At 37.5% G+C, this 27,865-nt stretch overlaps 1 long non-coding RNA gene across 1 annotated transcript in view; it reads left to right on the top strand.

Annotated features, from left to right (window-relative positions):
- The first annotated feature begins 5,825 nt into the window (after window positions 1-5,825).
- Window positions 5,826-27,865, top strand: part of LOC147652268 (uncharacterized) — a 39,829-nt gene continuing 17,789 nt past the window's right edge. Inside the window, exon 1 of the long non-coding RNA XR_015289325.1 lies at window positions 5,826-6,027. This is a non-coding gene — a long non-coding RNA (uncharacterized LOC147652268). The remainder of the gene's footprint in view (window positions 6,028-27,865) is intronic.

A 27,865-nucleotide genomic window follows, 5' to 3' on the forward strand; every position in this document is an offset into this window, starting at 1 on the left:
ATTGCTGATGTTCTTAAAAAAAATATAGTATTTTGCCCAAAGAAGGATGAAAATGCATTTTCCTGACAGGCAGAGAGGGAACATTTTTGTTATGATTGAAAAAAGTCTCAAAAGTTTTGGGGATAAAAAATGATGAAATTGGGATGCAAAAATATTGAGAAGAGGTTAGAGGAACTCGCTGTGCAAGCAAAGTGCCAATACCCTGGGCCTGTCTCTGCCAGCACAGATATTTAACAGGAATTTGCATGGTGTATGTCTCTGATCTCACTCGCATACATATTGTAACATTAACACATCAGAGCTTGTCCTTTAAGGCCCACGGATCACCTGCCATGATTACACTGCACACAAGAACAGGGTGAATACTCATTTGGGCAATTTCTCTACCTTAGGGAGCTCACTCTCAGCAGCTGTGGGTAAAGCTCCGAGTGAGAATCCAAAAGATAGACTAATATGGATTTACAGTGGAAAGGGGCCAATGCTCACTGTGGTTACTGAGCATTGAGAACACCACAGAATCCCTATGATGCCTCTAATTGAAGGAACAAATTAAAAAGTGTTTTCTCTACATAAACACACAAAATTACACCTTAATTTATCTCCTAATCTGGGAATGAACTGGGAATTTTGGCTGCACACAGGGTTGTAGTGTCTTTAAAAATAAAGTCCCTTAACATTGGTCATATGTACATATATATTATACATGTAGTGTCACTGAATGAAGTCAGCTACTCTCCTGTGTGAGTACTGTTTAACCAGCAGGGATGCCAAAATCTGTCTGCTTATTGCTGACTCTCAATTCATGTTTGATCAAAGCCCCACTGATACATCTATCAAACTCGCTGATAACTTAATCCCTACTGCTCTCATTTCAAGTGACTGAGTCATTTCCCCCTGTTATGTTCAGCCTGCTGTAAACACCAGCACTTTTGTAAGTCTCTCTTTTCACCCCGCTGTTTAATAATCTCCCCAGCTTTTTTTCCATGACAAATGTGTTCATATTTCTGGAAATTTTTGTGCTTATTGCTTTTGTCATTTAAGCACTCCTAGCACTGTTGCCCTCTGCTATCTTCTCTGTTGTGTACTTGTGCCCCCATGATGTGAACAAATGCTCATCTCTGGATTCTCATGTTTCCTTCTCATACGTGCTCATAATTACATCCCACAATTTACAGGTTGTCAGTATGAAAAATTATTAGATATAATGACTATCTGTGATGAATTTGTCCCATTCTTGGGTTAAAACACAATTTCTTCATCACATAAACATTTATTCTCCTTTATTCTCAATTTACTAAATAATAAGACTGGTTGATGGTTTAATGTATGGATTCAATTAACTATTATGTCCCTAGGCAAATTTTAAGGTAAAACTTGACTAATTCTTTTCAGAGATGTGTGATACATCCTCAGGCAAAAAATCTGCTTGTATATTTTCAAACTCCTGAACCTTCATGCAAAGTATGAGACTTGCATCTTAAACCTCCTCATTTTACATCTTATTTATTTATTGTTGTACAATAGCTGCTATGTCATAAGACTGACTAGGAGTAGGCAAGAGTATTTTGAAGAACAGTTTAGTTAGAGACAACCAAAAAACTCATAATCCAGGGATTCAGTTGTGGAGATTCATCTTTATATATATATATATATATATATATATATTTATATAAATAAACACTATGTAAATATATATGTGTATATAAATTATATAAAATTACATTATAATTATATTATATTATGCATTGAATTATTACTGTAATATGTTTTTATTTTAGGGAAGCAAGTAATCAATCAACACATATGGTATTGGGAATATATATATATAAGCTCCCCATAAAAATTATTGAGATTAAAAACAATTTAAAAATGCAGGAAATATAAATTCATATTATGACAATTGGATTTTGAGAGAAATCTTGTGAGTTATATTTTTTTTTTGTTTTGTTTGTATTTGCAATGGCTAGAATGAAAGTCCTTATGATTGATGTTAGCTTTCAATTCTATGACTTGTTCCAGTTTGTGTCACAATATTTGACTGATGTAGGAGTGTATTGTTCTTTGTTTGGATTTTTTTTTACTCAGTGATGTGTGACAGCATCACTTTGAAATCAGTACAGAAGCAGGGCAACATGTCAGCTTGATTTATTTAGCTGTTTTTCTGTTAACACTCCTCATCATGTTGGTAGAATGATCAGGTAGCTGGCACTAATGTCATTACACAGGGGACATTTTAATCATTCAACAAATATATATAATATTGCAAAACAAAATGGTTTCCCCATATTTGGGAAGATGTTTGCAGGACGTTATCCAAGATATTCCAATCAGTAAGAGAGTGGATAAAATCAGTTGGGTGAGCTGTCCTGTCTGATTTGATACCAACCAGATATTTTGCAAGCTCCTGAGTCACAAGGAAATACTGATTTCAAGAGTAGCCTTTTACACAAAGTGAGTCTTCATTAGTTTTCCTCAGCAGACAGACTCCAGTACATGTAGATTAATTTGTGCTGCATTTGTGGCACTTGCATTTCCCTGGACATCATGGTATCTGGATTACAAATTGGTTATTGATATTACTCAGTAATTTAAATAGGGGAAATAAAGCAGCACTTAAAGATCTTTTCTCTGGTTTGAGTTCTTGCTATCAGTTGTCATTGTACCTAGGTCTGGTTTATATTGTCAGTTTTTATTGCCACTGATGGGCTTATTCTTGAGTCCTCTGCACCAGCAATCACAATATTAATTTTGAAAATTTTCAAGACCATTTCATATCTTATAGGCTCTTTCATTCCTTGAATGAAAAAATGCCTCCAGTCTTATGAAGGAGTTTATCAACCTTGCTCTTTCCAAACAGCTTCAGGTAGGATGGTCTGTAAGTGTAGCTTGAAAGAAGGGGCAAGAGTCCTTCCTGTGGGATATGGGGACAATTTTGAGAAAAACATGAGAAGAATCTGACTTCACCTGTTTATTTTGATCATTTCATCAATCCTGTGGTACCCTTGAGTAAACATTTTCTTTAGTGTTTCATTGCCATCATTCCTCACGTCCTCTGCAGTATGAGTTTTTCAGCTCTCACATGAAAGCTTCATATATATATTCATCTTAAAGAAGCTCACACTGCACCACTGATCCTTGCTTTGCTCTCACCTATAATTCTTTTATGCTTAATAGATTTTATCCATGGACAAGCACTGCTTTATACTTTTTTGCCAGTGTTTAGTCCTGTGAGCCAATTTTCTACATAAAGCATTTACAACAGCTCTCTGTGAAGAATATTCTGGCCTTCGCTTATACTGAGAGATCTAAACTAGCAGACCTGCACAGAGTAATACATGGTGTTAAAAAGACACAAATCACTCTTGGCCACAAATGAAATATTTTAACTTTTGTAAAGTAGTATTCAAACTAGAAACTGTTGAGTTTCCACTTTTCTTTACCTAACCACTTTGAGAATGAAGGAAAGAGTCCACATTTCTCACACTACTTCATCCCTCTGGTTGGTGCAGCGTGGGCTTGGACACATCTGTGCCATATCTCCCTGTTAGCTCCTCATTACAAGAACAAGAGAGAGCCACAGTACAGTTAACAACGTGGACAAAGGGATGCTGAGATCTACACACTCTGAAAACCTGTGAGAAGCTAGATGGATGCTCCTTTTTTTTTTTCCATACATTTCTTTTGGGGAAAGATGGGAGGGGCTGGTTATTTTTTGTTTGTCTCCTGTCTGTCATTTCTGAAGTTGATATCCTGAAAAACAGGAACATGCTATTCCCAAGTGTTCCTCACCTCCCACATTAGTTTAACAGATCCTGAAAAAACATTTTTTATAGCAGGGAAAAAAATATAATTCTTAGGATATCCTGAACATTTCAATAGATGGCATATTAATAAAGTTGAAAAATATTTGGAAAAGCAAAGCTGCAAGTCAAAGAGAATTCATTTTGGCAACAGAGGTGATCAGAGAGCAGTGTCTGTCTGTGGAGGGGAAGGTCATCAGTTCAATCCTTGGTGTTACTCCATTACTTCATAGCTCTGCTTATGGGAGACATGACAAATACAACAGGATGGGGGGAAAGGAGAATTTTTAGTCACTGATCAGAATACGAATGATCTGATATTAATGAAGGGAAATTTCTCTTCATTACCGATCTACTGAGAAAAAGCAGAGATGTCTGTGAAACTTTTAGACTCTAAGTTACTTCATGACATGATGACCAGAGTTTTATTTTTAATTTGCATCTTTAAAATTATTTTTCACATTAAGTACTTTACCAACTCATATGCAAATAATTCATCAGGGAGCTTTATCACTGTCAAGCAACTAGTTTGATCTGAAGAACCTAAAAGCTATAGCAAAGTCAGAGAAGGCACAGTGGTGAGACCATAGCCAAACTGAATCTAAGCAGAGATTACTGCTCAGAGTTTCTGTGCTGCTTTATGGAGCAAGAGGATGTCAGACAAGGCCAATGTTCCTCTTCCTCTTTTTCACCCTGAAAAACATTTATTGGAATTACACTATGCTTACCCCTTCTAGTCCTCCAGTCTGTAAAGATATCATATAAAAGTCCACAGAGATGTCTTCTGTTATTTGTAAAGCTTCTTTAACCATACCACTTTCACCCATGGTCTTTGAAAACAAACTAACAGACTAAGAAGAAAAAGAAAATTGTTGTAAAGAGTTGAATGACATTTCTGTGAGCATGCTGACACATCTAACATGGACCTCAAAAGGGGAAAGTTTCCTCCTGGTAAAAGAAGAGGAAGATAGAAAAAATAAGGCCTGAATTGCTTATTTTCTTTCCTCATTAAGATCTATGAGTTTTTACAGCTCTGAATCTGTTTCCCCAACTACAAAATGTCACAGATGTCCTCTGTTTGGACTCTGGGAGGAAATACATCAACAAATACAAGCTATTAGAACTTAACTTTTTTTTGTTGAACTTTAGAAATGTTACATGGTTTCACCTGTTTTCAGGCTGGGTATATGAGGCCTCAGTAATTGGAGAGAGAATATTGAAAGTGTGTGGCACTGGAATGGCAGGTCTAGAACCAGGAGCCATTTCTCTGAAGCTTTACTCTTTCTGCTCAAAAATACTATTTTTGAGAGACAGATAATAATTCTATGTATTTATATAGATGTTTATGTTTGTGCTTAAATCATATCATTTATGAGAAATATATTAAATATACTGGTGCCAAATCGATTTATGTCAAGTATTATTGATTTCAGTGAAGTTTCAGCTCAAGATATTTGTGTGGTTTATTTGTTCATTATTTTTACTTGTGGCATTTCTAAAATCTAATTTAAAAAAGGATTAATCTTGATGTCAAATAAGATGTTTCTATTTTAAACATTTTTAGCCTTAAAAAATACAAGTGGAAGACATTAATTGTGGATTAAAATGCATGAATTATTTGTTCAACAAAATGAAATTAAGTATTTCAATTGTATAGACTTTTTTTAATAGCAAAGTGTTGAAAACAGGGTGACGTTACAAAATGTCATTGTATTTTCTACTTTCATCAGACAGGAGGCAAAAGTGAAAAATCAGTGGAAAATGTTGTTTCCTACTACCTTTCAAGAAATGTGGTTCTCTAATCAAGCTGTGCAGATTCCCAGAATCATGGTGAATAGCAGTTAACTTGAACTCCATGTACAACAGGCTCCGTATGACCCTGTTTGACTCTTAAGAAATTTTTTAAAAGCCCTGACCAAAATCACAACTGACCTGGTGTTTTTTCTCTTTTAGATTGGAGGTGATAATTGATAACTAGAGGGGGAAGACAGGTTGCTATTAATAAAGAAGAATCAGCAGGAAGTTAAGAAAATCAGTAATTGCCTTTTTGTCAAAGAGAAAGTGCCTCCACCTGATGTAGAAACAGACAAAGCCCCATGGGAGAACAACGATTTTGGGTGATGAGCAGTTGAGATAGAATTCTTTGCACTTTCAAAACACCGTCTTTGCTACAATGTAGGATGTTTTTGGATCCTGACTGCAGCTGAGGAATTCTTGGGATGACAAGGTGAGTGTTAATGACTAGTCGGGGACTTCAGTGCATCAGGAAAAATGCATGGCCTGGGCACATGGGACTGGCCAGCTGCTTTGGGGGTCCTACCAGATGTGAGAGTCTGTGTGACTGGTGAATTCAGCATGCCTGGTGACAGGGTTGGGAGGGGAGCCAGAACAAAGCATGACATGCATGAGGGGGAAAAAGTTTCAAAATTTTAGTCTATTTTGTTTTCATTGTTTGTTTTGCTTCCACCACCCTGCACCCCTAATGGCAAAGATTATTTTTGCTTTAATTCCAGACCAAAGTGAATGAACCATTGTAGCATCAGGTGGGATACTAGGATATGAGTGAAACTCCTCAGAACTAAATGTGTGTGTGGATTTTCCCCTTTTTTATTTCTTCCCCCCTTTATTATGTAGCAGGTAGCAAAACAAAGGGGATGAACATTTTGCTGCTTGCTTCCAACCAGCTGGATTATTTCTAGTTGGCTGGTCACATCTCCTACACCTAGTGATATAAATGATGGGCTTAGTGAAAATGGTCTGTGCTTTTTAATTTATTTCTCTTTTTTATTAAGACAATCCAGCAGATTGCTTTATTTTTCTTAACTGCAGCAGAAAGAGCATGAGTGAACACGCCTGGCCTCCTGGTCCCTGGGGAGCAATCACACATTTGTGCAGACGTGCTCCTTGACCCTGAGCTAAAAGGCTAATCCCAGAAAAACAGGGCAATGAGGTTGCTCATTTGTGTGTTTTCTGTGTTGTTGCATTCTCTTTCACCAGGTTTGTGGTGGTGTAATGCTGTGTGCTTTTTCATACAGTCAGGTTGTTTCCTCATGCATCTCAACCCTTTATAAAAAGGCATATATTAGCTCCCTCAGTGCATGTATATATTTTGTACTAATATTTGAGAGTAATAGCTCCCTACTGCCTTTTATCAGCAACCTTGCTAATATGAAAAAGGATACAGACCCTGAATTCTGCATCTCTTTCTGTAACAAGCCCTGTTGTAGAGGAGCTGAGTTTCTGCCATGTTTGGTGTGGCCAGGTACTCCACAGTCTGAGTTTTGGAGCCTATGATCTAGTGAAAATTTATCCTATGTTAGAAATTTCCACAGACAGAGGTGTGTTAAATAAAGGATATTTCTCTTTCTGTCCCCCTTTCTAGTTCCTTCAATGTACTCCCTCCTACTTGATTCTATTTCCCAAAACTTGTGTAAAACCAGAAACAAAAATAATATGGGCAAAGCAGGGGGAAAGCTCCTAAATAGTGTGTCAGATGGAAGTCATAAACTGAAGAAAAATTGGTATAGTGTTGTAGTTTAGTGATAAGTGCTTTTTGGCTGACAGTAGGAAAGCTAAACTCTAGTGCCTGATCTTCCAGCTTTTTTTCTTTTTTATTATTATTACCAATAGCAAGTCTAATTGAGAAAATGAAGTTTAAGTTCATGTGTCTACATGCACATGTCAGTTCTGCCTAATAAGTTTTGAACTTGTTGCCCAATTTCAACCAAATTGACATTGGTAAAAATGTGTTTTGATAATTTGTGTCAAATGTTTGGGGTTTTTTTATCTCTTTGGGGTTTGTGGTTGGGAGCACTAAGCTTTTTGAGGGGCAGGGTCGTTTGTATGTTTTTGGGTTTAGATGTTTTATTTTGTGTTTTTGTTTGTTTTTCTAATGGACTCAATCACTGAATAAAACTGTGGAGAAGAGGAACAAGTGCTCCCTCAGTGAGGAGAGAAAAGCTAGAGGGGCAAACTCATCTCTGGGTTTACACACCAAAGAATCCCTGCTTTTCAAATTCAGACTGTTCTCTGTCCCAGGAGAATTTAAATGCTGGGATAATGGAGCCACCTTGCTTCCCTCTCAGGCTGTTGTGGAACAAAATTGTGCAAATGGCTGTTTTCTCAGCTAATTGGTAATTTAAGAGTAAATAGTCCAAATTCTATGGCATGATGTAAATTAAGGTTAAAACCCCCTAACCCTTAAAATTTTTCTTACCAAATAATGAAACATAAACTTGCAAATGAACAATAAACTCAAGATAATTCTTAAAAAAGCTTTAAAACAATATCTGCAGATAAAAATGTTGCTATATGAAAAGAATTGCCTGTTCCCAATGGAAGTAGTGGTGCCAGTTTTTAAGGTCAGTTTAACAAAAGTAAAACCATTCTGATTTGTTTATACTCTTCACCCTCCAAGTATAATTTTTTGCTTTTGGAAGCCAGTGAGGAAAATGTCAGTCTTGCTCCTAAGCAGCCATCTAGACTTGTCTCAATTTCTAAGTCAGAGTTCTTTCTCCACTCAGGCCCTGCCATGAAAGAGCTCCAGGTCTCCTGGAACACTATTTAAGGATTGGCAAGCAGTGAGGTCTGGGAGCTGGGAATGTTTGAGACAGCAGACTCTGTGCACAGAAGTTACAGGGCTGATCTCTGTGGAAGGAATGCAGCAGGTGATCTGTCCCTATTGATTCCAGAGTGTATCTAGAGAGATTAAGGGGTTAACCTGCCTGGTCAGTGTAATTGCTTATAGCTGAGATTTGTGTGCACTGCCCTCGCTATATTAAGTGTGGCAGCTGATTCACACTGTAGGGACCCGTGGCTTTATACAGCTGGTTCTGCAGAGAGCAGGCTCTGAAAAGCCCTAAATAGGACTTGCTTTTCTGCCTTACCTTGCCCTGTTTAGGTGCCTTTGGGCACATTGGGGTGCCCTTGCTGGATTACTGAGGAGCAGTGGGCAAGCTCTGGTGCTGAGAGTGAGAAGGTTTGTCTGCCTTCTCTCTCTGCTGGCGTGCTGCCTGCTCCTGCAACCAGCAAGGCAGGGACATCCTCCCCAGCAGCTCAGATCTAAATCCCAGATATGGAGATTGATTTCCAGCACAGCCTGCTCTGTGTATAAATCCTGGATCAAACAGGCTAATCACTGTTAATCACTGCTAATCAGCATGATGGTGCCTGTAGACCTTTGCAGCCCTGCTTACTGGCTAGGGGGGACAAACTGCCAGTAGATGCTAAATCATTAACAGTTGCTGTTGAATTTAAGTAGCTGGTGGTGTTGAATTTAAGTGACTAGTGCTACTGTCATACACTGCCAAGAAATGAAATATTCCAGAGCTATGGCATCACTGTGAATTTTTCTCAGCACGACTGTGGTTCAAGCTGAGAAGCGTTCATCTGCCTCAGCACATGAGCAAACTTGGTGGAAGAACTCCTTCCAAATAAACTATGGAGTGTTGTAGTGCTGATTATTTTTGAGGTTCTTTTCATAACTCCATCACAGGTTATGTTATAGCACTCTGCTACCTGCAGTTCAGCATTTACATTCATCACTTTGGCTGAAAGGAAGACTAATACTGGATCTCAGACTTCTTTATCTATCCTTGTTTACTGTGTGGTTTGTTCTTGGATAGCTATGGAATTTGGGAAACTTTCCTGTCGGCTACTGTGATTTTCATGTTTTTATTCGCGCTATGCAGGTTTGATTGTCGGCTTTTTTTTGTTTCTATTTTTTTCTGTTAATTTGAAAATTGTATTTCAAAATAGCAAGAAAATGTGGCAGGTTGTATAGTTGGAGAGAATTATGGCTCCTCTCTGGTAGTTAATGTACCCTGAGCTTTTGGCTTAGGTGCCTCATAATGCCACATGAGGCATGTGGAAACTGCTCAGAAACACATTTGTTAGCTGTCATGTCAATGCTTAATTATATCTTACTTCTGTTTCAATGCATCATGCATAAGTCTGCTAAATGTTCTGTGTGAATCCAAACCTGATTTATAGGCACAAAAGTACCTTAGAGAATACCAGTGGAATAAAAGAGCTCCCTTTAATGTGCTTTGCTATCTGCAGAGCTCAAATTTAGTGTAACTTTGTTAATCTTTGAATCGGTAAACAATATTGCATACAGTGTGTAGCTTTAATTTAAGCAGATTGCTTGCTTATAATCTTGTTCTCAGGTGTGCCATGAAAATTAAATTTTCTTTCTTTGCTAGATTGTGGGAAGAGTTGAAAATATGGTGTGTGTGTTTCTAGATTCTCCGCTGCTGCAATTCAGGACAGCTTCAAAGCCCTGACAACACCACTGATTTATACCAGCTAGTGTTCAGATTTTGCTGCTATTGGTGATGGGAAACAAAACACCATTTTGAGGCTGCAGCTTTCTCCCTGTAAGCCCCTGAACTAAGGGAATAGGGAGGGCAGGAGGGAGGAGATTGTGCTTGGGTAAGGAAGTGAGGTCTTGCTGCTGTGTGCTGGGGGTGTTGATGCATCTTCTCAATAAATTATTTTGGTTCTCTCAGTTAGTGGCAGCAGCTTCAAGATGCCATAAGTGCTTTTGCTCTGAAATGAGATTTACTGAGTGCATGATCCTGGAGCCTCTGAGCTTTTGGAAGCTGCTGAATGGTTGCTCCCTGCCTGAGCAGACTAAGGGCAAGGTAGTACCACAACATTTGAAGAGCAACGTTCGCATGTGTTCTATGATGCCAAATAAAGAAGTTTGTTTGCTGTTTACCAGTGAGGATAATGCAATATCTCACTGCCTATCCAAACTCTTTTAGGGGCACTGGGTGAAGGCATAAGCCTTTTCTGCTTTGAAACTTGTGGTAAGCCTCATGAAGGGGCTCAGAGTGAGTCTGTTGCTTAGACTGTTAATACACAGGGGTTTCCTGCATTGATAGCTGAAGCCTGTGCCTCCTTGCATTCCTTCTTGTCTGATCAATACATGCAAAAGGGTGTCAGGCCTGGAGTTTACCAGATACCTGGAAGCCCTAAAAGATATTTCTCAAGGGGATGGGTGGTGGAACTGAAAAAGCCCACCTCAAATTTCTTGGTAAAGGAAGACAATATGCTTGATAAATTTTGGGACCAGTGACAACTGTGGGAGCAGGTTAGTGATTTTGGTTGAAATGTTACCAATTTCCTCGTTAATGTTCTGTTAACAGATGTTTTGGTTTGTGGATTCCTGTGCAGGCTTTCTGGTAACTGTAATTTCTCCATTAAGCTCAAAGCATGTGAGAAGCTGTTTGTTAAGCAATCCAGAACGGGGATTGTCTTTCTTGAGGAGCTGGTCAGCCATGAAAACCTGTTTTGAGTTCCCTTGGAAGAGAACAGGAGTTGGTGTTTCCTCTTGGAGTAACGTTCAGGTGAGTGAGGATATGAGGAGAGGCTCTGTGGGATATGAGCAGGCTGTGGGAATGCACACCCCTAAAGAAAAGAGCAAGATTTCTTTCACACTATGAAAGTGAAGTTTAGAGATGATACCAAGAAATAATTAAACTTAATTTAAACCAATAGACTTTTGCAGTAGCTCAACTGATCTGAAATTTTATCCCATATAGCTAGTGACAATCAATGGGCATAACGGGAGAAAGTGGAAATAACAACAAAGGTCAGAAATGGGCTTTTAAATGTCAGCTTTGAATTGGAGAAGACTGTAGAGGAGCCAGATATTTCAGTTTCTTAGAACTAAGTTTGAAAACTTTATGATTACGATTGCACAAGCTCTTTTTGGAAGAGAGCTGAAATGTCTTTAAAATGCTTTTATGCATATAACATATAAGGTTATGAAGCTTTTTTCCTTTTTTCTCCTTTCATCATGGTTGCTTACCACAGGCATTTCCCTTTTTATACTTCATACTATAAACCCTGGTGCAGCTGCATTGTTGTTCACCTTAGCAAAACATAAACTAGGGAAGATTTGCATAGCCACAGTTGCTTATCTCTTTGCTGTTTTCTCACCATGCCCAGCAGGCATGGTAGGAATTCATCATTTACGGTGACTTTATACAATCCATAAACCCAGAAGTTTCAGTAGGAGAGGAAGTAGCTGAAATCAGTCAGTCTGTACTGTTTGCAAGACAGTTCCTCAATGACAGTACTTGCAAGACTATTTAATGAAGATGCCTAGGTTTGGTTATATAAATACACATATGTAAAAAAACCCAGATGATGCTCTTTATTTTATTAGATCATCACATTGGATTTCAGTCTGTGCAGTAAGGATTGAAATGACATTGAATTATTGAAAAATAGACTGTCTCTGCAAATTAGCTCCCTTTAAAATTTAGAACAGTTTAGGGCTTACACATGGGTCTTGTAGTCATCTTCAGGGTTTTAAAAGCTGCTAGGAATTGACACAGGGAGAGGGAATCCAAAATCATTGCTACAGTATGCCAGCCAATGAAGTGACCTTTGCCTGAGGCAGGCACAGCTGCTGAAACCCTTGTGTTTGAATTCCGCATAGGCACCCAAAAGTTCCAGCTATTTTAGTGCAGACTCGGTTTGAAAAGCAAGGATTTGTCCCCATGGACTCAGCTTCACAAAAGTCCTGCTCTGTGTGTTATGTGTGCTCTACTCATAGCACAGTTTTGATGAGCTACCATCAACACATAGAACAGATTAAATAAATTAAGGTTAAAAAGCTGTATCCCAGGGTTTGAACACCTTTAAATGAAGACATGTGATTCATATTCAGATGGCTTCTACTAAATATTCAGCAGGGTGTTGCTTAGGTAGATTAACACCTCTTAAAGCAGTAGAGTTATTTTGGTGGCAAAACAGTTTAATGGATGCAAAAAGACTAATGATGAGAGCAAATGATGCCCATGTAATTAGAGAATGCCAGGACTTGATTTCATGATTAAAATAAATCATAAATTAAGAATATTATTTTAAGATCAGCACAGAAAATAGGAATTAGATTAGTCTTTAAGATTGCTTTCAGTTTGTGATTTTAGGTACCTGAGCTCCTAGAACTAAGGTAAAATTTGAATCTTACAAAAAAGGAAAAGGTGATCCACCACTGCTTTTTGTTTTAAGTTCAAGTCCAAAAGACAACATCAGATGTTCTTCTTAAAATAAATAATAAATCCTGGGCTATTAAACATAACTGCCAGACATCCAAAGGGAATTTTATTTTCTGTTGGACTTCTTAAATTTAAACTTCAATGTGTGTGTAATCAACTTCTGCTGCTTACAGTATATGGAGAGCAGGAACATATAAGAATGCCTTGTTCAGGAAGCCTTTGGTCCTAAAATCTACACCCTCTGTCAAACTATGGTCAGTCTTCTCAGCACCAATCCATTTAGACCATTTCTGTCCCTAAAGAAAAGTTTATAGGAGCTTTGTGTGTCTAATTCACTTTATGTATTTTTGGTGATTGAAGAGAGGTAAAGACTGCCTTTCAGTGGCAATAGTTTCTGCTTCTTGAAGGACTCTGCTAGGAGATATTTTCTGCATGATTTTCACATAGCCTCTATGAGCATTCACCATTAGATACATAAATCTGAAGTAAAGCCCTCTTGAGGAGAATGTGATGAATTCAGCCATCTAATGAAAGGGAACAAGATATTCTCCAGATGGGAGAGAGACTCTAATGTCTGATTCTCCTTTGGAAGAGGGAGAAATTGACCTTTAGAGCATGGTCAGCCCTTGCTGTCTGGTGAAAGAAAAAAAATAAAATAGACTACATAAATATGTTTTCCCTTCTTCCCTCACAGGGACAGGTTGGTCATTGTTTTTGTTGTTGGGATGTGGTAGATGAAAGAGAAGTTGAATGGATAACATTGGCACAAAAACTTGCTTTACTTTGAAGATTTAAAATAGGCTTATGAGCTATTTACATCCTCTCTTGAATTAAGATATTAAGAAAATGCAGGTATCTCTGGTTCTATGCACAGGAATTCATTGAACACTTACTGCTTTTCAAACACACAATTATTTATTGACTGTCTCTTTAAGGATGTGTTAGATTTTTTTAATTGTAAAAAGTTTTTGAAAGATATTTTTAAATTTAAGAAGCTTTCTAAGATAATCCCTTATCTACTTAGCATACAGAAAGAGCCAAACCCATCAGCTCAGCATTGTCTCTGAGTTTCAATGGGTGCTTTGTGATGTTAGAGTGTAATGAAGTTTTTCAGGGAAGGGTAGGATTAATCCTGTCCTGTAGGAGAGCTGTGCAAAAGTAATTCTATCCATGTGAGCAAATTTTAAATAAATGGGTACATTTGCCAGTCTCTGAATGCAGGATTAATTTTTATGCCTGGTTGATTCATGTGGGATCTAAAAAACCATGAGCCTAAAGTGCTGGAAATGTATAGGAAAATTGTCATTTGGTCATAATTCACCTTGACATGAGTGATGGAGAATTCATATGGGTAAGTGAAGCCTTTGAGGGCATGGGCCATAGTTATTAAATCAAGCTTTTCTATGAATACAAGATTTCATGAGGTTGTGCTTGCAACACACAGCCTTTGTATTCAGGCAGAGTGTGGGGAAGGAGTTGATAACATATTTGTGAATGTTTGTTTGCATCTGACATGGCTTCTTCATTTAGTCAGACTTATTTATGGCTTCTCACTTGCCCCTGCATAGGGGATGCAGGTAAACTGAATTTTGTTTGCTAACATTCAGGCAGAGTTCTCTCTTGTTGTGTTCCAAAGTGTCTCCTAAACACAGATGTACAGCTGTGCTAACATCAGAATAAAAACTTTGTCACTGGTGTCCTTTCTTGATTAAGTTGCTGCCCACCCTCTGTAATAAAAGAGTCCAAGCAGAAACTCTGACCTGCTGCATCTTTGATAGACAGAAAATCATTGCAATGTACCTGCCTACAAAAACAAAGGGTGATTATTATTCATGTAGAGAAAAGTTGTGGATAAAGGAGATGTTACAGAGATCAGAACGAGTTTACAGAAGATTGCATGGGAGACTTGCTCCTTTTCTGAGTGTAGAATCTTGATTGTGCAGGAGCTTACTCTGTGACCTGATCATCTATTTAATTATATCTTGGATAAATTTGTTTTACAGTCTCATGACTAAAATATTTAATTGGTTTAAGTTACAGAAATAAGATCAGTTAGCAGCAGCTCAGTTTTCTAGCTGTTAGCATTTTTACTGTGCCATTAGTTGGTATAGAAATGTTGTCCTATCTATGTTGCACACTTCTACAAATGATTTAAATTCTTTGTCTTTTTGACATATTTGTGAGTATTTCAATGTACAGTGTCTCTCCATTTTTTCAATTCTTACTTATATACAAAGAATGAGGCTTTCATATTTCTGTCCATACCAAATTTTTCTCAATGTACAGTAAAAAATTTGTCCTTCAAGTATGTGGGTTTTTTCTAATTGATTATAATTGATAATATATAAGGGGTGGTGAAAGGTAATCAAGTCTATTACTTGCAAAAAAATCACACAGATCTTACCCCTTTAAAGGTTAGGCATCTGACCAGAATTGCATAAATTTGTCCATAGTCTTTGAAGAGGAATTAGTCTTCTTGTGAGCTGAAATGTGTGTCTGCTACTAGTCTCTAACAGCAAAGGATCTCCAGATGCTTAGTTTAAGTAAACACTTAAATTTTAGACTGTTAATTAAGTTCTTATAAACAAATTTCTTAATTAAGTTTGTCCCCTGCAATCATCTAGTCCAAACTCTGTGGTCAATGGCTTTCTACAGTCTGTGTTGGATCAATTTTCATGCTCCATTACACCTGATTCTCTTTCCTTTTCCCTTGGAATGAAACTCTGGCTACCAGCTGGAGTGTTACTAGAGACTTTACTCAGCTCACTGTGGCTGACACAAATTGTCTTCCAATGTCCTTTGGAGCTCCAGTGACGACGTTGATTTATATCAGCTGCAAGTCTGGCCCAGTGGCTGTAACCAAACGATTGATAAAATCCAGAAGTTCAACTAATGCAAAGAAATTGATTTTTTAATATACATTTCTATTTGAAGGGTGGTCCTTAGAGTCATTCTTTGACTCTGAGTTGTAATCATATTCGTGTTGTTCAGATGATATACTATGCCTGGGGTTGCAATGCGTCATGAAAACCGCATTGTGTTGGATAAAAATACAATCTGCAGTTGAATAGGACTTTTTTTCACCGTTGTCTATCAAAATTTCTATTACTAGCTCAGTCATTCATTAGCAAAAATACAAAGCACATGTTCTGAGTTCTGTGCAGGACCATCAATTATGCTAGTCTTGTAAAGAAGTACTGGCATTCATTTTGAACTGGACAGCAGATTTTTTTCTCTTCTTTTCACAAGGCTATTTTTATTCTCTTTTAAGTGGAAACAAACATCCTAGTTCATCTTCCAGGGTATGTCCCTGACACAGGACATAGAATAACTCATTTATAAAGAAGCAAAGATGTGCTTGAATACAGAACTTAAAAATTTTCTTTCTTAAACTTGGCTCTTGAATTAACACCTCTTGAGAGAAATGTTAAGACTTTTGTATTGTCTCCAAAGAGCAGGAAATCTTGGATAGAAGAGTTCTTCTGCCTGTCAGAGATCTGCAGCTTCAGTTTTCTTGTCAGTTCCTATCTGTGGCTATTTTTGGCACACCAAAATGCTTTAGGATATTATAGAAATTTTTTTGTGTATGGTTGGACCTTATTTCTAGACAGGTCTATTGCCTTTGTAAATTTTGTTATAAATTACTATTATCATTGTAGTAGATTAACTAAATCAACATCTTTTGAGGGAAACTTAATCAACACCTTTGTCAACAAAGGCTGGTTAGAGCCCAAATTATTAAATAGGTGGAAACATTGCCCCTTAAAAGGCATGAAGGGAGAATGAAGCACCAAGTCATAGTGAAGGAAGATGGAAAAAACCCCCAAATATGGCAGATAACAAAAAACTAAAATTCATAGCATGCTAACTTTTTTCTAAATATGTGTCCGTACCAGGCTAATGGTTTATGGTTAGAGATTCATGATAATAACTCCTTTAGAGGGACTGAGTAGAAGAGCACACAGTTTTTTGAAATTGAAATATTTCCCTTCTAAAAGCATAAATTACTATTTTAAGTATCACAGGTGTCTCTCTTTTTAAAAAAATACTTTTCAATGCATAAATTGGAGCTTTACCAAAGGAGATTAAGTACGGGGCAGGAAGGAAGTAAGAAATGGGCTTTCCCTTTGTGTTAAAATTCATTGGTTTTCAGTCCAAAATCAGAATCTTAATGAAGTAACATATTCTGCTGGGGTAACATAATGCATAGCCCATTCACAGGCAAATAGATTGAGAGAAAAATAGGTTAATGTGAAAACGTTTTCTAGGATTTAGTTTTGTTGCTATTAAAAATGACAATGCACCATCATGAACAGAATGGCTCACCACATTCATATTGTATTCCAGGCTTTAGCTAGAAGCCTTTTAATGATGCATTAATAGGAATGTATGGGGATTCCAAATAAGCTATACAATTCTCTGTTTCACTTTCTTGACCCTAATGTCACACAACACAACAGGAACACCAAATGTGTATGTTTACCAGCTGTTAGCAACACAACATCGCTTGTATTTGTGTCTGTGCACAGCTTGGTGAGTCTCACTGTTTGTTTATGATCCCTGCTTTGCATTGCTGTCACATAACTCTTCCCATCAATAATAATCACAGACGTGTTTACTTTAGAAATATGGGGAATGAATATGCTTTACTTCAACCTAAGGGAAACTCCATAAATAAGCACCTGTGAGGGAAATAATGAACCTGCTGATAAACATATGTATTTTTTACTGAATACTATGAAAGCATTTACCCATGCGTCTTTTGAAACAGACTGAGGAAACACAGCTTAATGGTAATTCTTATTTGACAGTGACTGGGATATAGCATATACCCTGCATGCTCCTTCTTTTTGTTTGTTTGTTTTCCCCTAAATACTTTCCTATAAAAAATGAGCCAAAACTGAATTTAGTATGGCAAATATAGATTATTTTATTTATTGTGTAATATAACTCAGGATTTCTAGCCTAGCATCTTTCTCTCCCATTTTCCTGCTCTTACAATGCAGATGAGGAGAAACAATCTATTGTGCTTCATTAATCCTTTTAATATCTGTTGTCTGCATTATTTGCTCTTTACTTTGTGTTTAGAATTAATATTTAACTTTCATTATGCAAAGTCCACTCAGCTGTATTAAATTCTATTTGCTAGACTTCTGTGTCAAAGTGCTGCTAGGACAGCATTTAGAACCCAGTATCTCATCTTATGCTAATATTTAGGCAAATCAGTGAATAGTATTTATTTGATTTATTGAATTTCCTGAAGGAATTCTTATTCTTTCATCTTTGTAACTGATAGAGATGGAAAACAAGAAGTATTCTTTCTACCCTGTTTTTCTCCTTCATAAACAATTGCCTATTACCACTTGATTTCCAATTTCTAGCCAATTTTCTACTCGACTTGCTGGTATTTTTGCTTAATTCTGTTGGTACAATTGACTACAGGCACTTTTTTTCTCATATATGCTTGTTTGCAGCCCTTTGAAGTAGACTAATTCTAAACCTTATTGTAATTGTGAAGACTTAGATTGGGATGTTATTTGTGTTCCCTCTGTATATATATTAATGATGTTTCTTAATGGGGCATTCTTAATTTTGACTGCAAGCACACTGGGGAGGCATCTTGACATGGTGTGACCTCTCCGGTTGCATGCTGAGTAGTCAAATTAAATGAGGATGGACAGCTCATCTTGGTTACCAGAAAATTTGCAGGGCGCTAACAATCAAAAACCACCATTTCCTGCATTGTATGTGCATCAATGAAAAAAGCCAGCTAAGACACTTCCTGTTCACTTTGGAGAGAATATGAAATCAATGGTGTTTTCAACTCTATGAGAATTTGTATTCAATTCTCCTAATTACTCACAGACTAGTTGTCAACAGGCTTTATGGATGGGATTAATATAGCTGAGTAAAGACTCTTAAAATTTGCTTTCACTCTTTTCCCTGGAAATAAAACCCAGACTCTGGATGTATTGGGATTTTGAGAGAGAGGACCACTGGTAGACATTTTAAAGCATGATTTATTATTCTTCTTTTATGGTCTCATGAAGGAGTGAGTACATCTTCACCTTATTCACCAGATGTTCTTAGTCACTGGTCACAAGAGTGCAGGTCACAAGGTCTTTTAAAGGTTATTTTGCCAATAAACTAATGCCACAAAAGAATGTTTCCACTTTTACACCAAGAGTTAATTATTTTGTTTTTTATGTCTTCGCCCCAGTGCGGACATTCTTGGCCAATCATATAATGACACACAAACCTACTTGCTATACATTAAACTCTTTATTACCTTTATAATTACTTCTATATCTTAACTTTAAAACCTTAAAACTTTCCACTACTTAGCTTAATGTCTTTCTATCTGTGAACTCTCATTCTCGCTTATGGCTTTAAATGTGGAAGCCTTTCCCAAGGTCTCAGGTTGAACCCTGTGTCCATGTCTATGTTTGACCTCGCATTTACAAGATCTTCAGAGCTTTCTGTGCTTGGGAATCCTACAGGATGAATGAAGAATTTTTTTTAAACTACCCAAGCTTTGCTAAGTGCTTCAATATTAAGTCTTTTCTTGTATTTCCAAAATTAATTACTTGACCTTCTTGAATGTGTCCATAGTGCAATTCTGGTCCTGTTCTTGTTTTGAAACTAAACAATAAGACTGCTGAGAAGTTTGAACATTCCTCTGTTTGTTTTCATGAAGCACCTTCTTAGGGTGGAAAAAATGCTTTCAACTTTTGAGAAATTCTAGGAAAATTAAAAATAATCCCAAAAATAGGAAAACATCCTTTTAGTCACATCACCATTTTTTACTTGGATTATTTTTCTCTCCTAGAAGTGTATGATTTTGAAGAAAGATTGGTTTTGGGGTTTTTATTTATACCAGGAAAAGTAGGATTCCAAATGCATCTGGAAATCACCAGATGGGATGGTAATATATAATTCTGACTCAGCATGGAAAAATATGGAACAAAAGTAAATACCATGGAAAAATATTTGTAAATAAATTAATCAAGATCGGAAATCAGGAAAATCAGGAGAAAACTCTTGCAACTTGAATCTAATAAGCAGTAACAGCTTCAATTATGCAGTGTGAAATTTGAAAAACATGTAAGCAAAAGGATAAACAAATGTGGGAAGATGTCTGGGACCAGAAACAGAAGGTTTGTTGGACAATAACAGGGAAAAAAAAATCCTTGTAGGTGACTGCAGTGTGATCATCAGAAAGACAGTGGTCAATGGACACATTGGGGAAAAACCAGAGCATTGACCAACAGAGCTGCTGTTCACAGGCAGGAGCCCAGTGCTGGGGCTGCCTGCAGTTCTGAGACTGTCCCAAAATGCTTACTGCCCAGAGGAAGTTCAAGCCTATCTTTCAAATTAAAAAGAAGAGGAAACAGTTACAAAAAAGCCAAGCTTTGCAAAGTCAGCTTCAGTCTGCTGTCTTCGGTTTCCCCTTTGTCAGCAGAAGCTGTTGAGAGGCAGCCTGGCAGCCCACCTGTGTTTGTTTTTCAGGTTATTAAATATCAAAACTGAGCCAAACACAGTGGAAGTTAGAGAATATGTTAGAAATAATGGATGAAATCTTAAAGGATCAATTCCCACACATGTCACAAGACACATAATGGGGACATGATGAGTTAAACAACCCTGAGGGATACTGGCAGCACTTCTGTGGCTGGTCAGGGTGTTATTATGCTTCAGGTTTTCTAATATTGTCTTGGCAGTGCTTTAGTTAGTGGCTTACAGATAGGAATGCTTTTACCATTGGTAGGAAGCCACTTTCACAAGAATCTTATTTTTCTTTACATACAATTGATTAACTTGGAATTTTCTTTAAGAACTAAATAAATACATCTATGTGTTTTACAGTTTCTTGCCCAAATTGCCAGTCTTTGTCATGTCAGTAGATCTTCAGCTGGTGTAATTTGGGGAATTGTACTATTCTTCTTGCCCTTTTTCTTTTTTTCTGGACAGTGTGTCTCTGTGCTGATCTCAGTCTTTAATGTGCCTGCTCTGACAGAAAACACTAGATTTGAGAAAGTGCCAGCTTTTCAGTAGGCTCCCTAGTGTGAAGTTGTGAGCTTTAATTCCATCTATAAGAATTTGGGGTACTCATATTGGCACTATATGATAGACAGAGACTTGAAAAATCAAGGCACTTCTCAAAGTATGAGCTATCCTGCATTTGACACCACATTGGATTGGGTTTGTATGGCCATATTTTGGTACTGGGGTACAGGGTTGGTTTCTGTGAGAAGCTGCTGGAAGCTCCCTGCCTGTCCAGCAGAGCCAATGCCAGATGGTGTTACCACAGATGGTGGTAACACCTCTGTGATAACATATTGAAAAGAAGATGTTTTTGCAGAGATGTAATTGAAGCCAATGAAGAAACAGAACTTAGGTATTTTCTTATTGTCATTCTTTCAACAGCTCTTTTTACCTGAAGAAAATAATATTCATCTTCACTCACTCTTCAGCAGTGGAGCAATTAGTTTTTGTTTTACTCTTGTTTGGCTGGGTCTTTTGGGAGGATGCTTTTTTGGTGATATCTCTTTTTGGTTTGTGGGTTTCTTTGGCTTTTTTCTCGATGTAGAATCCCTAAATAACTTTAGTGACATAGAACACATATTGGGAATATCCTTTCCATGGAAAGTAGCTTTGTTTTAATTCTTGATCTATTTCAAAGGTATTGCAAGTAATTCTGTTTCTTACCTTATAAAAACACAGGATGAAATCCATTACTACAAAGCAAATGTAGGGTTGTGTCTAATCCCTGGGCTCAAACAGGCAGGTGAAGTAAGCTGGACTTGAGCTTCTTACTTCTCAGAGGCAAAAGCTGCATTTCTTACGGAAATATCAGATAATAGAAATTTCACAGTATGCTCTTGTGTGTTTTGGAAACTGATATTTTAATCAGAGCTGTAGAATTTCTTGGGAAGAGCTTGCTGTGCCTGGGAGAAAAAAGGTGGCTGCTTCCAGCACCCTCTGCTCCTCCACCTCCTTTGTGTAATGTATAATCAGTGTAAATTGTTACTGTGGAACAAGAGGATAGCTTGAGTTCTACAGCTTGAAGAATTTCTCCTGATCCTTGTTCAAGCTGACAAACAAACAAGATGAGCAGGCTGAATAGGTTTTCCTCGATGATTTGCATAATGGATTTTTGAGCCTTGGCATGCTGGCCTGCAAACTACATGTTCCCTCCTTTTCTTCTCCAGTGTGGAAATGTAATCTGAACTCTTGCCATGCATTTGGGAAATGGACTCATACTTGTGATTCAAGGTAATCAGGATGCAAATCGAGTTCTGTGGCCTAGTAATCTCAGCTCACCTATATGTGAACAATGATTCTGACAGAAATAATGATATTAAACCAAAGTCCCACTCTCTTGTGTGCATGTGAAAAATCAAGGAGGCAATAGATTTATTCTTATTCTCTGAGAGTACAGTTTGTCTTGGTCTCATTACTGTATTTCTGTTTAATTAAGAGTTTCAGGCAGTGCTATAGAAATGTTTCCTGCACTCAAAATGCAAACTGATTTGGAGTTTGTCATGCTTTCTGATATGTTGGCATATCTAGTAGGTATTTGTAAGAGGAAGTTTCAACAAATCCCAGCATGTGAGGATTGCTCTCACATAATTAGTTCATGGGAGATACTCCAACACAGCACAGTTAGATGAAAAAAGCATACTGAGGGGAAGCTGGGAAACCCTGTAGTTTTGACTTTCCCAATGCTGAAAACATCACTCTGCCAGGGCTGTCAGTATTGTGACTTGGGAAGGGAAAGAATCAGATCAAGAATATTTCAAGTATTGGCCTTTTCCTAATAGTGGTGCTCCTGCTGCTCTTGCCCCACAGCCTTGCCTTTTCCACTGCCCCAGCACTGAGCCAGCACTGAGGGAAACATAGCATGCAATGCCCAACTAGTCCCCCTTGAAAAGCAATTTATGCTCACCTTAGGGACTGCAAACAGTAAAGTTGTGTCTGGCTGCCTCAGTGGCAGTCAGGCACCTTTGAAGAATGCTTTCCTTAGGCTTAGTCTGTACCCACTTGCTACTTGCCAGGAGCTGTCAGTGATAGGCAGAAAGCCCAGCTGTTACATCTATTCCTCTGATGCCTTTAGTCCTTGAAAAGTCAGAAAGGTGACTTTGAAGAGAACATTCAAAACTCTTCCTGAGGGTCCCCTTGCAGCCCTACCTTAATTGCCTCCTTCGGCTCAAAGTGTCTTTCCTTCTTCTGCCTTGCTGTGTGGCAGAATCTCCTCTTATGCTGCATTATTTAGTATCTCAAGAGTGGGCACTGTGACTTCAAATGCTTTGAAGCCTCCAAGCCAACCTGTGTCATGTAAAGAAATGGGGGATTTCTCTGTGGTTCTGAGCAACCAGTTTATAGGATTTTTATTTTGATTTTTAAAATACTGGACCAGCAAACACTCTGCGTGGATAAAATGAGGATGTTCAGCTTCATCAACAACAGAGAAAAACCTCTTCCTCTCCTTTGGCTGCAGCCCCTCCTGGAGAGTTCCAGTGGGTCATGTAAGCAACTCCTCTTTGGCTATACAGTTCTTGACATAATCTGTGGAAATATTCACTTAACTTCTGAATTATTGCCAGTGTTATATTACAGGGAGGTGGGAAACAAAACAAGTCTTTAGTGAGTATGGCAACAATGTGTTAGGGTGGGGGTTTAGGGGTGTTACTCGATTAAACCTTAAGCACAGCTCTACAAACCAACAAAACCCTTCTCCCTTCTGGTGGAATTCTTACCTACTGAGTATCAGATTCTTTAGTGGGTTGATTTCAGTTCAGATGTCAAGAGATTCTTCCAGATCCTTTTCCTAGAAATACTTTACTGATACTGTAACTTTTTTTCTTTTTTGATTTTCACTGATTTCTAATTTACAGATGAGCTAGTCCATGGTACAGATAGCAGTCCATGAGGATTACCTTTGCTATGATATTTGTGTACCTCATTAAATAGGATGATCAGGACAGTGCTGAGAGAGTTTAAGTCAGCTCAGTTTAACTTCAGTTTTAACAACAAAATCTTCTTTCATTCTTCTAGTGGAGACACATCTGATGGTCTTTTTTTTTTTTTTTTTTTTAATACCAAAGCAGAAAGTGTACATTTCTTTTATTGATCCCTGAAAGTTATTAAAGGTGTCCCGAGCTACGTATGTTTTTATTGGTGTACAAATTATTTGTTCCTGACTTTTGATATCAAGAAATGCTAATCTACACTGGGAGCTCTCAGACTTCAGAGTGCACAGATTCAGTAGACTATAAATACTGTTAATATCCATAAGTATCAAAGATTAATGATACTAGTTTTTATTTGTTCTACAGACAGGAGAAACTTCTCATTTAAATTTAACCAAGTAAAATAATCTTTTTGACACTTGGTGTGAATATGTCACTGAAAAAAACCCACATCATGTAATTAATTGATTAAAACTTATTAATATTTCAACAGTATTCAAAGGAATTTTTGTGGGGATGTATGTTCCAATGACCCAGTAATTCAAAGGATACAAAATTGAAAGCTCAGATGAGTTCAGGAGGATACTGCTAGCAAAGGATTTTTAGACAAATGTCCTAAATAATGTGCTTATCTCTCTAAACTGAAATAGCTTGCAAAGCCAGTGACTCTTAATGCTGATCAGAAACAACCCAGCTTATTACTTTTTCTTTCTCTGGAAGAAAATGGGAGGTGTTTGATGTTTTCTTTTGAATTAAATAGATCTGATTTCCATGGGGAAAGTATTGATTAAAAGAAACTTATAGAAAAAAAAGTCCCAGACATTTCCATCAAATTTCTGGTCTTGCCTGGCTGTTCATTGGTGTAGAAACTAATTGTTAGAGACATGATTCTGGGGTATCTTGCCTATGTGCCTACAGTTCTTGATGAAAAAACCTTAGACTTTTTCTTTGTATGATGACTTTCAAGGGCTTGCTGCTTTGAAGTTAGAGGCATTGCACTTTTTTCCCTCTACCATTTCTCAGGCTCAAAAGCACTTTCACAATGCATATAGATGAAGGTTTCACACAGTCTGATTTCTGCAGTGGTGAAAAAGGCGCGAGAGAAATTTGCGAAGTTCCTTGGTTTTTTTCTTCACTGTTAATAATCTGGTAGTCTTTAAAAGGCTTAAAATATTGGTAAATCACTACATTTTATATATTACAAAATGAAAAAAGAAGAAGAAAAACCGATAATTTTACCTCTTTGCTCATTATCTTGGGAAACACCTGCTTATGCCAAACTACTGAAACCATCCTACCATCCTCTTAAATGTGATTTTGGTCTGTTTGTGGGCTGAAAGTACCAAGGCCATACAGAAATCCCAGTTTAGAAATGAGTGATAACAATGACAAGATACAAAAATAAAAAAGAATTTCATTTAACATGACTGTCAAATTTTCAAATATATTGCATGCGAGTAATTATGTGAATGTACTTGCAATTATGTGAATGTACTTGAAATTCAGAGTATATAGTGTAGTTCCTACTTCACTAGAGGTGAATGCAAGTATAAGTAAAGATGTATTACTGCCTTTAAATATGAAAATCAACAACCATCAGTCAACAGAGCTGATAAAATGTCTATCAGAGGTCGCTACCCAAACTTATCTGTGAGCTGTTTTACCCTTCAACATGCTTTGAGTATGGATTTTTCATAGCTAAGAAGCTCTAAAAAGTAATATTGCCCCAAGAGGTACTCCTGAAACCATTCACAGCATCTCAAATCTGTCAGGATTGTATGTTTCAGCAATCTAAAAATTTATCATTCTCATCAGTCTGTTTGATGAAATGAAATCTGTAAGGTGGTTGCTGGATATAAATTACCTGGGAGTCTGAAGATTAAAAGTAGCTCCTGAACAACTGGAATGAGGGAAAAAAAAGTAAAAATTGAGCCACATTACCTCAACTCACTGTTTTTTTTATATGGAAACCTATTCCCAGGCAATTGACTTTACATTATTCATTATTTGTTTGAGATTTGAATGGCAGCCACAATATTATAAAATATAATGAAACTTTCCAAAGGCAGTGGAAGTACAAATTCAAGCCCAGTTACAGGTATATGGCTCAGAGAATGCTCTTATCCTTGAAAATGAGCTTCATTTATTTTCAATACACTGAGGAAAAACAACTGCATTTGAAAACTCGGTGTTTGTTCATTAGCACTTTGTCTTACCTGTCTTGTTTTAAGCTCCCAAATCCTCCCACTGTTCTGATTATTTGCCTGATAGCGTGTGATTTCAGCTGAAATTTAGGAGATCAGGAAGAGCCAACCAGGTAATTCATTCTTGGAGAGCCACAGGGATTGCTTGGAGCTTGTGAAGTTGAGTGGGAGGTGGGAACTCTACTAAATCACATCCATGCAGATAGAAACATCCCAAGCTGGGTAAGAGGAGTTTGGACAATGCTGGAATGATCCATTTTGCCTTACATATAGGGAAAGGCACATCACTTATCAAAGTTCTGATACTAAACTGAGGCTGTGGTCTGAACAGTGCCATGAGCTATTGCCAGACCATTTCTGCAGAAACAGCTACGATGGTGTAAGACTTTATTCCTTCCTCCCTCTTCCCCCATCAGCATATTAGTACTGTTCTGCTCTCAGCTGCTGCCCGTGCAGCAAAGCTGAGGAAAGAGAAGCACAAAGGCTTAAGTTTTGTGAAGGATCAATGCCAGATAGCTTTGTATCACTTCAATAAAACTTTATCTCTTTTTAAATTGTAAGTTTGTCTTGGAAATTACAGAAATATGTTCATGGATACTTTCTCAATATGTTTTGCCTGAGGTACAGACAAATGTTGGGGAAATACAGCCCAAATTCAAAGTTTCCTGTGATCTATTGGGCAAATCCTGGTGTTGGACATTGCTGTCACCTGTGAGAACAGGAAAAGTGTTAAAAACCCCAAATAAATGGAAATTTAAAAATTACATGTGGCTTGCTCCTCTCTGCTCACAAAAGCAGATGCTTTCTCATTGCAACTGATCATTGTATTCAATGTGCAGTTTCTTTTGTTTTATCATGTAGAATCATTCAGAGGAGACTTTCAAATATAACAACTTTTAAAGTGGTGGTGAAAGAGGCTGGCACTGATTTTAAAATTTTATCGAGACTTATTATTTTTGAGGAATTTTGACCACATTGAAACAAGGCCTTTAAAAAGCTAAGTAATTCTAAAGTCTGTCAGTCACAAGCAGCTTTATGGGAGCAATTGTTCTCTGTACAGCAACACAGACCTTGCATGGCTAAAGCTCACAACCCTGAGCAGGCAAAGTGTCACCAAAAGATGTCTTGGTCACTTGTTCCTATCAGACTTCCTGTGCTGATTCTGATACTGACATGATTACATACTAAGCTAGACTGAGGGACTGGTTCAGCTGAAAACTTAAAAAAAAGAAGGTAAAAAAAATTCTTCCTTGACTATTTAAATAATTTCAGTTGGAAGAAAGTATTGTTGTCTTAAAAAAAAAAAGTTTAAGAGGAAAAGCCTTTCACAGCTCTAGCTGTAGTGATGGATTAGTTTTTCTACAGGTTTCTCTCTAGGGCTTTTGCAGCATTAATTTTCATAGGCAGGAATGTTGCATTAGGACTTAAAATTGCTCAGACCAAAGGGCTTTTTGTGGTGTTGTTTTTTTGACTTCCCTCTTCAAAGGCATTACTTTGTTCATGATGAATCCATGGAAACTCAGTCTAGATTTGTTTGTTACCCAGAGGTGTAGCTTAACCCTGCACTACACACTGGGTGATATAAATGATGTTTATATGATTCCAAATGAAGTAGAAATTGATGTCAAGTCTTGTGGACAAATTTTGTCATATAATGAGGGAACTAGAATAACCAGTGCATCCAGGAATAATATGGGAATGATAGGTGCTTGCCAGATTTGAATATTATTCATTCTCATATCCAAGGCTTGTGAGACATCCTCCTTAATCCACGCTGAAGTTTTGTGCCTCTTGGGTTTAATTAACCCTAATGTAACTCTGCTGACTTCATTAAAGATGGACAAGAGCTGTGTCTGAATCATTCACAGGAGCAC

The sequence above is a fragment of the Cyanistes caeruleus genome, chromosome 7 (assembly GCF_971803275.1).
Source record: "Cyanistes caeruleus chromosome 7, bCyaCae1.hap1.1, whole genome shotgun sequence".
Taxonomy (NCBI): Eukaryota; Metazoa; Chordata; class Aves; order Passeriformes; family Paridae; genus Cyanistes; species Cyanistes caeruleus.